This window comes from Onychomys torridus, chromosome 5 (genome assembly GCF_903995425.1).
Source record: "Onychomys torridus chromosome 5, mOncTor1.1, whole genome shotgun sequence".
In the NCBI taxonomy this organism is placed as follows: Eukaryota; Metazoa; Chordata; class Mammalia; order Rodentia; family Cricetidae; genus Onychomys; species Onychomys torridus.
In genome coordinates this window covers 58,563,025-58,577,749 of record NC_050447.1, presented here as the reverse complement: position 1 = coordinate 58,577,749, position 14,725 = coordinate 58,563,025, and positions in this window count along the sequence as shown.

Sequence of the window (14,725 nt, the reverse complement as noted above, 5' to 3'; positions counted from 1 at the left end):
TCTCCCAGAACCAATGTCATAGAAAGAATGAACTGCTACAAGTTGTCCTCTGACCTCTACACGTGGGCCATGGCCTTCATTTGCCACCCCCCATTTCTCTCTGTATGTAAGTTAATAAATACATAAATGTGATTTTAAAAATAGTGGCTGACACATGAGGAATAAGAGCTTTAGGCTGTCCTCTGTATATATGTGCATACATACACCTATATCCATGAACATGCATGCACATACAGAAAACAACATAGAATGTAAGCCTGACTCTTGAACTGCTTGTTGTATTTTAAAAACAACTGGAAGGAGTCATGCCATACAACAGGGCTCACATGGGAGGTTTATTGAGGGAAGGGCAGGAAGGGGGGCAGAGGTCAGTCCCTGGGGATGAGAGCGAAGGAAGAGAAAGAGATGGGAGGTGGGCAAAGTCTACCTTTTATAAGGGAATGTAGCGAATGTGCACAAGGGTGCTCGTAATGGCTGCAGCTGAAGTATACTCTGTGAGGACCCTAAGGACAGGCCAGTAAGATGCCTGAATGCCAACATTACTGAGGCACATTATTGCTGTGAGAGAATGCCTAACAGGAGCAGCATCAGGGATGAAAGATGATGTTGGCATATGTTTCCAGCCCATCCTGGTGAGGAAGGCATGGTGGGACAGTTCCAGTCATGGCTGCAGGAGTATGGTGGAGGTTGTTCGCATCATGGTGGACCGGGAAGCAGAAAGCAAGGCAGGAACTAGGAGCCAGCTAGGACCTGAGAAGTCTAACTTCTGGTGTTCTACTTCTGCCAGCTAGAATCTGCCCTTTAAAGGTACCCTACCTCCCAAAACAGTGCTACCAGCTGGGGGCCACCTGTTGAAGTCATGAACTTATGGAAGACATCTCAGATTCAAGCCAAAACATCAAGTATGTGTCTTGGGCTTCAGGACCACCAGGCTTATGTGGGCACGTGTTATTGTGTTGTTCTGGAAGGTATTGGGACCCAACAGCACATGGACTGAAGGTGCTTGTCTCCTCCAGGGGCGACTCTGATCTTCTCCAACCTGGGCTGGTTTACCAATCCCACAGCAGCCCCTGTGGTGACTCTCCACTTCAGGGCCTGTCACACAAGCCAAAGCAATTGTGACAGCCAAACTCTTCTTCATTTGGTCTCTGTGTCTACATTGTACATAATTTAGACAATAAATATTCAATGAACGCCTGAGCAGATGAACATGTGAATGAATATGGGTGAACATTCTGAGTCAGAGAACAGTCATCGTCACGAGTCAGGAGAGAGACTCATCTTGGAGTCAGTGACTTCAGCAGGCCGAGTGGGAGGAGACAGGACAGGTTCTATTCTGCTGCTGCTGTGCGGCATAGCTACCTTGGGTGTCCTCAGAAGCTGGGTCTAGATTTGTCTCTTACAGTCTCCTAGAGCCTACTGTGCTAGCAGAGTGTGGCAAAGCAGTGTTTGCAACTGCATTGATTTCTCGGGAACGCTTCTGATTCAATTTGCATGCTTAAAACAGTGTTAGCCAAGCATTCAGTTCTCATGCATGACATCACTTTTTGGATACATTGTAAGTCAAATATACCATTTTGACTAGAACACAGTCAACATTTTTACTGCAGTAGCAGAAGGAAAAGTGAAATAAAAATTCACATTGAAGTCCAGGAACTAAAAGGCTCAGAGTGTAGCAAGTGATACCTCAGGAGGGGCCAGCAGGGAGTGTAATCTGGGCGTGGGGAGGAGACAGGGCAGGAATTTGGAAGCCCTGCAGATAAGGATAAGATTAATGATCACTGTCTATTGTTCTGCAAATCTTTTGTTTTGTGTTTTTGTAATAACCTTCACTATTAGGAGACCTAAGGATTCCAAACACTGAGACTAGGTTTCATATAGCTGAAATTAGCCTCAAATTATATAGCTGAGGATGATCTTGAACTTCTCAATCCTTCTGTCACTTCCTAAATGCTGGGATGACAGGCATGCACCACCACACCCAGTTTATGAGGTGCTAGGGTTTGAACCCAGGGCTTAGTTCTTGCTAGGCAAACACTCTACCAACCAGGCCACATCACTACCTATAAGCAGCTTATTTATGTCCCCAAGTATGAGCTTATTGAGGTGGATGGACTCTGAACAAAGTCTTTTATAGTTAGATAAATTTTGTTCAGAGCCCCAGGAAGAGTTGGCCCAGAGATTACTTTGGGCCCCTTAGGGCCAGCCCAAAGCTATTCAACATGTGGGACCCAGAACAAAAAGGAGAGAGAGAGAGAGAGACAGAGAGAGAGAGAGAGAGAGAGAGAGAGAGAGAGAGAGAGAGAGAGAGAGACAGAGAGAGAGAGAGAGAGAGAGAGAGAGAGAGAGAGACAGACAGACAGACAGACAGAGACAGAGAGACAGACAGAGACAGAGAGAGAGACAGAGAGAGAGGGAGAGAGACAGAAAAGCAAACAATGGTGGGATGTGGGAAGGAAGGTGCTCATTCTGATCAGGGTTAGCATTTGATATAGAGATAATGGGTTTGAGGATGCACCAAAAGATTAGTATCTATGATACAAATCTACTTAAAATTTTTATCTGGTTCTCCTCATGAACCTCCCTGTTTTGATATATGCACATGGAGGACCCTGAGGGTATTCCAGGGTATCCGGCATGTGCAGGGAAACATGCTGGTATGCTGGGCAGATGCAGTTGACAGACACCATGTGGGCATGGTGGTGAGGCAGCAGGTGGACATTCATAACCCAGATGCTGCATCCCTGAGAAAATGGTTTATTATAATAGAGAGACAAAGAGAAGACAGGAAAAAGGGGAGAGAACAGAGAGGGAGAGAGAGAGACACAGAGAGAGACAGAGAGAGAGAGAGAGAGAGAGAGAGAGAGAGAGAGAGAGAGAGAGGGAGGGAGAGAGAGAGAGGTCGAGGAGTACGTACCTCATGGGAGGGAAACCAGAAGAGAGGAAGGGGAGGGGCCTTCCCTACAATGAGTCTTCTGCATCAGGACCAGGGCAGCACCAAGGGGTGGGTCAGAATACTAACATTGATTTCCAGGGGGTAGGTCAGAATATTAACACTCCCATTTCAGTATGTCATGATTTATACTGTCAAATTGACAGGCTCTAGAAGGAACCAGGAAACCAGCCTTTGAGCATATTTGTGAAGGAGTTACTAGCTGGGGCTCAGGAAGGTGGAGAGACCAGCATAACGGTGAACAACACCATTCCCCGGCAGGCCTGATGTTCCTACCTGAACGAAAAGGAGAAAGCAAGCTGAACAGCAGCATGCATTTTTCTTCTTTTAGACTGATTGCTGATGGGGTGTTGCCAGCCACCTCATGCTTCTGCCTCTATGCCTTCCCCACCCCAAGGGACCAGACACTTCCTTAAATGTGAGCCAACACAAACCCTTCCTTCTTGGGTTGTTTCTGTCTGGTATTTTGTCACAGCGATAAAGAAGGTAATTAATACAATATGTTCATCACAGCCTTCTCCACTTCCTCCTGAACCAGTCTCCCAAAGAGAGATAGAAATGTCCTCTGTTCTTCCTAAGGATGCTGAAGATTTCTAAATATAGGGGTTATGTACCAGAAGATTTCTGTTTAAACTTCTTGGTTTAAAAAACTAACCCATTAAAGGATAATTATTTCTTTATGCTCAATAGTTTTCTGTCAAAAAGTATGACACAAACTAAAGTCATTTGAGAGAGGGAACCACAATAAAAAAAAAAACAAAACACCTCTATAAGACTGGGCTATGGGCAAGCCTGTAGGGTATTTTACTAATTGGTGATTATTGGGTGAGACCCAGCCCATTGTGGGTGCCATCCCTTGGCTGGTGGTCCTGGGTTCTATAAGAAAGCAGGCCAAGCAAGCCATGATGAGCAAGCCAGTACACAGTACTCTTCCGTGGCCTCTGCATCAACTCCTGCCTCCAGGTTCCTGCCCTGCTTGAGTTCCTGTCCTGACTTCCTTTGATGATAAACTATGATGTGGAAGCATAAGCTAAATAAACCCTTTCCTCCTCAACTTGCTTTTGGGTCATGGTGTTTCATCACAGCAACAGAAACCCTAACCAATACATCCTTTACTTAATCCAAGGATTTATATAGAAGCTTACATGGTGATAAAATTTCACAAGGCCGGTATGGTTTTATACACTTATAATCCTAGCACTTGGACAGTAGAGACAAGAGAATCAAGAGTCCAAATTCATCCTTGGCTACATAGTGAACCTGAGTCAAGCCTCAGCTACACGAAATGAGACCCTGTCTCAGAAAATCAAGCCAAAAGAAAACAAAACATCAAATTTTATCTTTAAAATGTTATTTTGCCTAAGATTTTAAAACAAAGAAACTGAAACTGTAAGAGATTTCCCAAATTAGTGCAAGGTTGGTTTGCTTGTTTGTTTGTCTTTTGTTGTTGACACCCAGTCATGCTGTGTTGCTTAGGCTGTCCTCAAACTCTTGGACATAAGTGATCCTCCTGGCTCAGCCTCCTGGGTAGATTGAACTATAGGCATGTGCCAACATGCCTGGGAAGATTGATATTTTAACTAAGAAAGACATTGGTGGGTTTCAGACTGGCCAGACCTGACTGTGAGCACTGTCCAGAGTAACAGGCCTGGATCCAGAAGAATGTACCTGTAGTTGTACATGTTAATTTTGTATCACAGCCTTAGACATACATCATAGAGAATAGGGGGTCCAAAAGAATTCTTTGGTGATCCTGCTTAGGACAGACATGGCACTGGTATTTCACCTCTGCATCCCAAGAGCTAAGCACAAGAGCACACAATAGCATACACGCAACAAATGTTTGTTAAACAAGTACTTGATTTCACAAGAGAAGCAATGAAACACTAGTTTGGGAATAATACATTCTAGATTGCTTTCTGATCTGTTACAAATAGGCTACATGAGCTATGATCCAAAGCTATTGATGTCATCTGACATATTGACTGCCTATGTGTTGTGTGCAGAACTTGGCTATGACACAGCTTTCATCACCTGATGGGTCCTACACATATGTGCTTATGTGATTGCTGTCCTTTGTTTTGTTCACTGCTGGATAGCCAGACCAACACTTCACCCAAGAGATGCTCTCTAAATATTCACCAATGAATGAGATGAATGCATCTTAGTAATTGCCTCTAGTCTTCTTGTGTATCTCAAAATGATTGTTGTGAGGCTGGAAAGAAATGTTAGATTCATAGCAAGATTCAGCATTAGTATTAGTAGCAGAGTTTAACAAAATGAGGTATTAGTAGTAGAGTTTAACAAAATGAGGGGGTCAGAAGCAATGTCTCCATGATTTAAAAATACTTGCTGCTATAGTGAAGGACTCAGGTCAGTTCCCAGCACCCACATCTGCCTGTAACTCCAGCTTCAGGGATCTGACACCTTCTTATGGCCTCTATGAGTACTACACTTACATGTTACCCATAAACTCATGCACATACACATGCACAAAAACTCTTTTTAAAAAATAATTTATTAATTTTTACTTTATTTGCATTGGTGTTTTGCCTGCATGTATGTCTCTGTGAGGGTATCAGATCTTGGAATTACAGACAGTTGTTAGCTGCCATGTGGGTGCTGGAAACTGAACCCAGGTCCTGTGGAAAAGCAGTCAGTACTCTTAACCACTGGGCAATCTTTCCAGCGCCCCCTACACATAAATTCCTAAAGGTTTTTTTTGTTGTTGTTGTTGTTTGTTTTTTAAGGAAAAAAAAAATGAGCCTGGCAGTGGTGGCACATGCCTTTAATCCCAGCACTGGGGATGCAGAGGCAGGCTACTCTGTGAGATCGAGGTCAACCTGATCTACAGAGATAGTTCCAGGACAGCCAAAGATATACAGAAAACCCCTGTTTCAAAAAAAATCAAAGGGGTGGGGTGGAGAGGAAAAATGAGTAATGAGAATAACTGCTAAATAACTATGGTAGTGGTGAGCATTTCAGGTAGTATTAAATATAGAGGAAATTTTCAACCTGAATAGTCTTAACATACCAAATAATGAGTTCATTATGATACCTTCACATATCATGTGCTTTGCTTATGTTCACCCCTATTACTCTTTCTTGTTCCCCCTATTTTCTCTCACTAGTCTGCTTCCTCCTACTAAATGGTCCTCCATCTACATTCATGACATATAAACACATGAATAGATTCTGTGTGTGAGAGAAAGCATAGCATTTATCATTCTGAGTTGGGCTGATTTCACTTGGCATAATGATCTCCAGTTCCATTCAAGTATCCTAAAAATGTCATGATTTGAGTTATTTTTATGGAATGTATATATATATATATATATATATATATATATATATACACACACACATATATATATATATGTATATGGTATCTATCTATCTATCTATCTATCTAATTTTATTTATCTAGTCATCCATTCATAGAACTTGTATTAGAGTTAGTTTTCGGCTGTTGTGATAAAACACAATGAGCAAAGGCAACTTAGGGAAGAGAATGTTTGTTTTGCCTTATGATTCCAGTGGGATAAGAGTCCATGAAGGCAGAGCAGAGACATGACACCAAGCATTAGGCATGGCAGAAGGAGCAGGCAGCTGAGAGCTCATGTCTTGAACCACAAAGCAAAAGAAGAGGTGTGAGCTGAAAGTAGGCCAAGACTCTAAGTACTCAAAGCCCTCTACTGACATAACTTCTTCCAATATGACTGCAATGCCAAACTTCTACAAAGGGAGCAAGTATTCAAGTACTGGATTCTATGAGGGGATGTTCTCACTCAAACCACTGCAGAACCTATGCTGGTTCCCCAAACGGCCTTTTGAGTCTCATTTCTGGGGAGCCATTGGTGTGTAGGGTCACATTAATTGAGTTGTTGGACCTGTTTTCCTCACCTCCTCTTTTACATGCGCATGTGGGCTTTGCCATGACATTTATGTTGTTTATGAGATTTAAATTTTAGACAGTTCCAGGTTGGTCTCAAACTTGGTATGTAGATGGTCTTGAATTTCTGATCCTTCACCTCCTCACTACTGGGATTACAGGTGTGTACCACCATGCCTGGTGTATGCAAGACTAGGCAAGCACTGTACCAACTGAGATATGCCCCCAGCGCCTGCTTGGGTTTCATTCATCTTTTATGTTAATGGCAAGCCAGGTTTTCACCAGGATCCTTGCTCACCTCACACCCTCCTCAGACTCAAATCTTATAGAATCAATGTTACCACTGTACCAGGGAGAATGAGATGGGAAAGCATGGCTTCATTTTTTTTTGTGACTTTTGTTCCCCTACATCTGCATTGGAATGTTGTTTTAGAGCCAAGCCAAGCCAGTGGCAACAAGATTGGATACTTAGGACAAGCACTTGAGGAAGAAAACTTTCTTTCTTTTCTGGATTTCAGAATGAAGAGAAAGATGAAAGATGCAATTAAATCAAGATTAATGGTATCATATTTCCTTTCAAGTTCACACTAGTTGCATGCTTTTCATTTGCACAAATCATTAGCCTGTTGTTTCCAGAATTATATTCATGCACAGTAAAATCATATATAAATAGTCTAATGTGTAAGGATGGGCATCAGGGTTTATTTAAAAAGTCATGCCCCTTATCCATGAAGGATACGTTCAAGATTCCCAGTGAGTGCCTAAAAGGAGAAAGAGACCTCACTAGTAGGATGCATGTCTGTAATCCCAGAGCTAGGGAGGCAGAGGCAGGAGGGTCAGGATTTTAAGACCGTAGTTGGCAAAACAGTGAGTTCAAGACCAGCCTGGCTACGTGAGAGTTTGTCTAAAAAACTAAAGCTAAAAAGAAACAGAAAAAAAATGAGAGAGAGAAAGGGTGGGGAAAGAGTTCCAAATCTTATGATCTGAGGCCTTTCTCATCTTCTCCAAGCACTTACTACACACTGTGGCACAACTTGTACAGTTTGAAGACGGAGGGGTCTTCAACATTCTTGTGTGCTGTTAGATCAGTGATGATTCCACTCAACCATTCTCCTCATGCTGGGCCTTTGTTGAGCTCAATGTGGGTGATACTCTTCCTGCATAGGTGCTCCTGGGCTGTTTGAGGAAGCCAGCTAAGCATGAGCCCGCATGAACCATCAAGCAGCATTTCCCCAAGGTTTCTGATGCACAACCTTGGCTTTAAGTTCCCTGGTTAGAGATGGTGCCTGCCTCCAAGTTCCTGCTTGACTGCCCTCGGTGGTGGACTGTGACAAGGAAGGGTAAGCCAGTAAGCCCTCCTTTTCCTAAGGAATGTTTCATCACAGCAACAGAAATGAAACTAAAACAGAGAGGAAGACAGGCTGCCAGGCATGGGTCCTGCCCTGGCACCATGGGCTCACTATGTGTCTATTCTCAGCTCTAAAAGAGTAGAGTCAGCCTGTGTCCTAGAGCCTAGAAGAACAATTCACTTTTTGAATGACTCTTTTACATAATATTGAAATCCTTAATGTTTAGCTTCTCTTTCTACTGGACAACTCCTTCCTTAAACCTGTGTATGCGTGACTTTCATGCAGTGGCATAATGCTTCCTGTAATTATCACCTAGGGGAAATAATCTCCCACAGCATAATTTCCATGTGAGCAGAGAACACACATTCTCTGCCTTCTACCAGTCCATAACAGGAGTGATATTTTGATGCATAAAGTCCCAATGGAATCCTGTTTATGACTCCCTTAGACTTTTAAAAATTACATGTATTTATTTATTTTATTGGGGGTGAGCATCACCTGTGTATCACCGCACATGTGTGGATGTCAGAGGACAACTTTCAGGAGTCACTATGTGGGTCCTGGGGATCAAACTTAAGTCATCAGACTGGGTAGCAAGTGCCTTCACTCACTGAGCCATCTAGTTGGCCCTCTTGTTGTGTTGAAGTGGAGAGACTCTTACTCTATAGCCAGGTTGACCTTGAACTCAAGGAATCCTCCTCTCATGGCCTCCCAAGTCCTGAGATGATTGGTACAAGCCACTTTTGCTAGTTTCTGACTCTATTTTTTTTTTTAACAATTAATGATGATACCCTAGTGAAATGGCTCATCAGGTAAAGGTACTTTCTATACAACCTGGTGACCTGAGTTCAATCCCCAACACTCAGGTAAGGGTGGAAGGAGTGAACCAGTTCTACAAAATTGTCCTTCATGTTGAGATACTTCCTCTCCTATACATCCCACATCATGTACATGAGCACAACAATAATAATACAAGTTTAGCTGGGCGGTGGTGGCGCACACCTTTAATCCCAGCACTCGGGAGGCAGAGCCAGGTGGATCTTTGTGAGTTCGAGGCCAGCCTGGTCTCCAAAGTGAGTTCCAGGAAAGGCTCAAAGCTACACAGAGAAACCCTGTCTCAAAAAAACAAAATAATAATAATAATAATAATAATAATAAAATAAAAAAGTTTTAAAATTAAAAAAATTACAATTTTCAGTTCAGAAGGCAGAAAGCCTATGGTCTTTTACAACGGGGGCACAGAGGACAATATCAGCGTTGGTAAATATGCATGGGATCTCACAGAAAAATGGAATGAAGGGACTAGATGACTCACTTGTTAAAAGCACTCCCTGGTCTTCCAGAGCACTGAGTGCTGTTTTTAGCATGCTCATTGGGTGCTGCCATTTTCTCCTTCCTCATGAGCACGTAAGCATTTGTGCAATCATAGATGTGGCTGGTGCTTCTGATCTATTCTACAATGCTCCTGAGTACTGTTTTGTTATTCTTAAATGTACACCTTGACATTATCTATTGTGAGATTCCTCTCGCCTCAGTCAGACAGATGAAAATTTTTGTTTTCCATTTTTATTCATTTAAACAAGAACACTAAGATATTTTCCAGTTTTAAAAAAATGTTAAAGTGTTAGCTTGTTTTTGTTTTATAGTTATGGCTGCTTGATTGGAGTGTGTGGGCTGATTTTGAAGTTGTACGTCCCAATAAGGTTTTGCTGTAAAGGGGTTGGTTTGGCTCCAGTAGAGAAAGGTTTATTTCAGAGAGTTTATTTGACAAGACAAAAGAGGATGGTTGATGCTTCTCATATCTGTAACATTAAAAGCTAAACCTTCCAACTGAATTGAAATGCAAGAGACTACATTTGGGGAAAGGAAAAATACATGAAAGCATTAGGATCTGAAAAGGCAGTAGGGGAGCTCAAGGTCAACTGTTGACACAAACAGAAAGAAGAGTGTGAGGATGAGGATGCTATCTAGAGTCACACCTCTGAGCTAAGGTCATTACTCACTTTAGAGCCTGAAAATATGTGCAAAACAACCTGGGGTGAGAGCAGAAAGGGCATGGCTGGCCCAGGATGGGAGGCCTTATGACAGATTTACCCAGATCATTGGGGGGGGGGGGCGCGGCCAAGAGGCTGTCTGGATCAACCCCTGGAAACTCTCCAGAGAGTTTCCTGAGAGTTAGCCAAGCAGAGATGGAGGGAAGGCTATTTAGGAGCTGGTGGGTACCAGCTGTCATAGCCAGGTTTTATCTCCTCCAGAAGGCTGTGATTGTCTCATCTCTTACAAACCTTTCAAGAGCAGCTAACCATGATCTTATATAAATAGTACCGGAAAACAGTAAAAGAAGAAGAATCACACCTAACCTGTTTATAAGCCAAGCATAGCCTTGACACAGAAACCAGATAAGGACACTTTGGGAAACTAATCTGTCTTGCGAACTAGGAGCAAAAATACTAAACAAACTCAGAAAGTTGAAGTCAGCAACAGAAGGAAATATATGTCATCACCAAGTGTTCTAAGAGTAGGTTTAGCATGAGAGATTCAATGAACATCATTCATCACATAAACACAGTAAATGAGAGAAAAACAACATGATCGCTCTAGCTGGTTTATAAAAAGCATTTGCTACAGTTCGGCATATGCATTACTTACGTTTCTTGTACCATTTGTAGCTGAAGTTTTCTCTGGTCCTGCCCAGCCCCATGGACCCCACAGCCTCTTATAAAATAAGCACTCAGAAGCTTATAGTAATTGTGAACTATATGGCCTATTGAAACTTATTCTGTAGACCAGGCTGGCCTTGAACTCACAGAGATTTGCTTGTCTCTGCCTCCTGAGTGCTAGTATTAAAGGTGTGCACCACCACTGCCCAGCTATTTATTCTTTTAAAAATGCTTATAATGGCCAGGCAGTGGTGGTGCATGCCTTTAATCCCACCACTCGGGAGGCAGAGGCAGGAGGATTTCTGTGAGTTCAAGGCCAGCCTAGTCTACAGAATAAGTTCCAGGACAGCCAGGGCTACACAGAGAAACCCTGACTCAAAAAAACAAAAAAACAAAAAAACAAAACAAAACAAAAAAACAAGTAAAACTATTATTTATAGATTATTATTATACAAATGGACAAACAGAGCAACTTACACATAAATTACTGGACTCAATACATGAGAAATTTACTGGATATAAAGTGAATGTGCTAAAACTTGCATGTCTGTACGTAAGGAACAATAAACATTGTAAAAGATATGCCATTAAAGTATGCCATCAAAAAAATGTCACATAGCCAGAAAGAAACCTAATAAAAGGTCTCTATGGGGAAAATATAAAAATTTATCATGAGACATCTGGAAAGCTCAGTGAGATGGAAATCTAAAGAATGTTCTTGAGTTTGTAGAATTGGTCGCATCTTACAGACCCTTCCCAAGCACTGTCACAGAGCTACTTCCCAAACAGAATGAGCAATGTCAAGGATCCTCAGCCGCACTTTGTATGTTCATTTAGTTGAATGGAATGTGCTATTTCTAGAACATACATGGAATTGTAAAGTGGTATGAGCAGTCAAGGTATCCTAGAATTAAACATCAGTTCAAAGGTTTCGTGTACAGTGGAAGTGTGTATTCTTAATATGCACAGGTCTCTGGGCTCAACCTAAAAAGCACTCACAGAATATAGTTTACATTATACAGTTTTGTAATTGTAGTGTGTTGGTGATTGACAGCTGAACCAAATGAATATAAAAACCTTGATGAAGTCACATGCATATGATATGATATATGGCTGTTTGAAAATGTACATCAGGTCAGTGGGACAACAATGGATGTGCGTGTATGTATGTGTAAATATGTCTGTGGGACATCAGGTATATTTCCTTAATTTTCTTCACCTCTATTTTATTTTATATTATTTCAACAAGATTGCTCATTGAACCTGAAGCTTGTCAATTCTTCTAAGCTGACTGGCCAATGAGCTTCAGGAATCAGTCTTCCCCCTGATCCAGCAAAGCTAAGGTTACCAACATACATTGCCATACCCAGATTTATTTTTAAGTTTTAATTTATTTTAGTGTGCATTAATGTTTTGCCTGTGTATATATATATGTGCCACATACATGCCTGGTGCTCATGGAGGTCAGAAATAGGCATTGGACCCCCTGGAACTGGAGCTGCAGATGGCAGATGATTGTGAGCCACCATGTAGGTGCAGGTGATTGAACCTAGGTCCTCTGCAAGAGTAGTAAGTACTCTGAACAAATGAGCCATTTCTCCAGCCCCATACTTAGCCTTTTCTACTTGGGTTCTGGGTATCCTAACTGACATCCTCATACTTGTGCAATGTACTAACGGAGCCATCTTCCCAGCCCAGATTTTTTTCCAGCTATATTTGAACTTACTAGGTTGCTGAGGATGACCTTGAATTTTTAGTCCTTGTGCCCCCACCTCCTGAATGCTGGCTTTACTGGTGTGCACCACCATATCCAGTTTTATATAGTGCTGGGGATCAAATCCAGTGCTTTGTACATGCTAGAATTAAATATGTCACACAACCTGGTAATAAAGTAAAAAATAAATAATGAAACAACAGGTCAGAAATGAGAACAGAGTATAAAAAGTAAGACATGGATGGGAGTAAGAGAGCAAGCACAGGCTCCTTTTAACAATATACACAGAAACAAACCAAAGAATGGGATACAAATCCCAACATCTGGACCCCAAATCAGAGTCAACCTGATGGGTGATGTTGCTCTGTATGCTGTGAATGCGTTGCTCTGATTTGTTGATAAATAAAATGATGATTGGCCAGTAGCCAGGCAGGAAGTATAGGCAGGATAAGCAGAGAAGGAGAATTTGGGAAGAGGAAGGCTGAGTCAGAGACACCAGCTGCCACCAAAGGAGAAGCAACATGCCAACAGACCGGTAAAGCCATGGGTGGCAACATATAGTGTAGCATGAATCTTAAAGGTACTTGTTAATAAAAACAAACCTGAGACCAGTTATTGGGGTGGATGCTGGAAGATCAGAGAAGCAGAACAAACCACGACTATCTTACCTTGCTAGTTCCTCAGGTGATCCTGTTTCCTCAGGCTGGAAGCTTCTGAGTACTCATCCAGAATGAATCTCAGCTGAACTGTGTTGCTCCAAAGCCTGAATGCTTAACCAACCAAATGCTTAACTAACTACGTGCTTTACTCCTTTAGTTCCTGGTCCTCACACCTTATATACCTTTCTCTTTTTGCCCCCACTCCCTGGGATTAAAGGCGTGGGTCACCATGCTTAGCTGTTTCTAAAGTGGCCTTGAACTCAGAGATCCACTAGCTCTGCCTCCCAAGTGCTGGGATTAAAGGCATGCACCACCACCACCACCACCACCACCACCACCACCACCCAACTTCTGTTATGGCTTACTCTTCCCATTTTCTAGCCACTGTTTTTGGCTTTGTTCTAGTGGCTGTCTGTTCTCTGACCCCAGATATGTTTATTTCGGGGAACACACAATATTTCAGGTAACACAATACCCACCACAATATAGATAAAACAGAAATGGGCTGAGTTTAAGTGTAAGAGCTATTCAGTGGTAGGCATGAGCTAATGGCCAAGCTAATGGGGAAGACATTAACACTCGACCTCTAAAAGTTCTCCTCCTAAAAGTATATTAAAAGATAGCATAATCATGTTGAAAAGGGTGTTGTTCCTAGCAGATCCAAACTGGAAACCATTCTAGTGCTCATCAATAACAGATGGATAAATAAACTGGGGTATATTTATTCCATGGATTCTATTTAGCAGTGAATGTATGCCAGATATATACAGTAGCCATGGGCAAGTCTAATACATACATGTGATGGTGATTATGAATCCCCAAAGAATATACACAACTTGCTTTAATTTGTATAAAATTCAAAAACAGGAAAAAAGACTCCATTGTATGTCTTAAAGAAGGACACACATATTGTCAAACAATAAAGAACTCAACAGGGACTGTTGAGATGGCTCAGTGATTAAGTTCTTGCTACACAAGTTTGAGGAGAAAAGTTCAGTTCCTCAGAACCTATGTTGTGGCTTGCCATAATTCCAGCCTTGGGAGGTGGGATCTCTAGGGCAAGGAAGCCATATCTTTGCTCTCTGGGTTTTATTGAGAGACCCTGCCTCACTGAATAAGGAGGAAGAGCAGTCAAGGATAAGTCTCAACATCAACCTGAGACCTCCACAATGATTGAACATCAACTTCACAAGAAATGGATTATGTGGGTTCATTTTTATTGTCAACTTGACACAACAAAGTATCACCTGGAAAAATGAACCTTAGTTGAAGAATTTTCTGGATCAGATTGGCCTATTGGTATGTCTTGGGGAGGGGAGGGATTGTCTTAACTGTTAACTGATGTAGGAGGACCCAGCCCACCATGCAAGTACCACTCCCAGGCAGGTTGTCCCCAACTGTATAAGAAAGCTAACTGAGCAAGCCACAGAATGGGCCAGTAAGCAGTTTGTCTCTGTGTTTTCTGCTTCAATTCTTGCTTGAGTTCCTGCCCTAACTT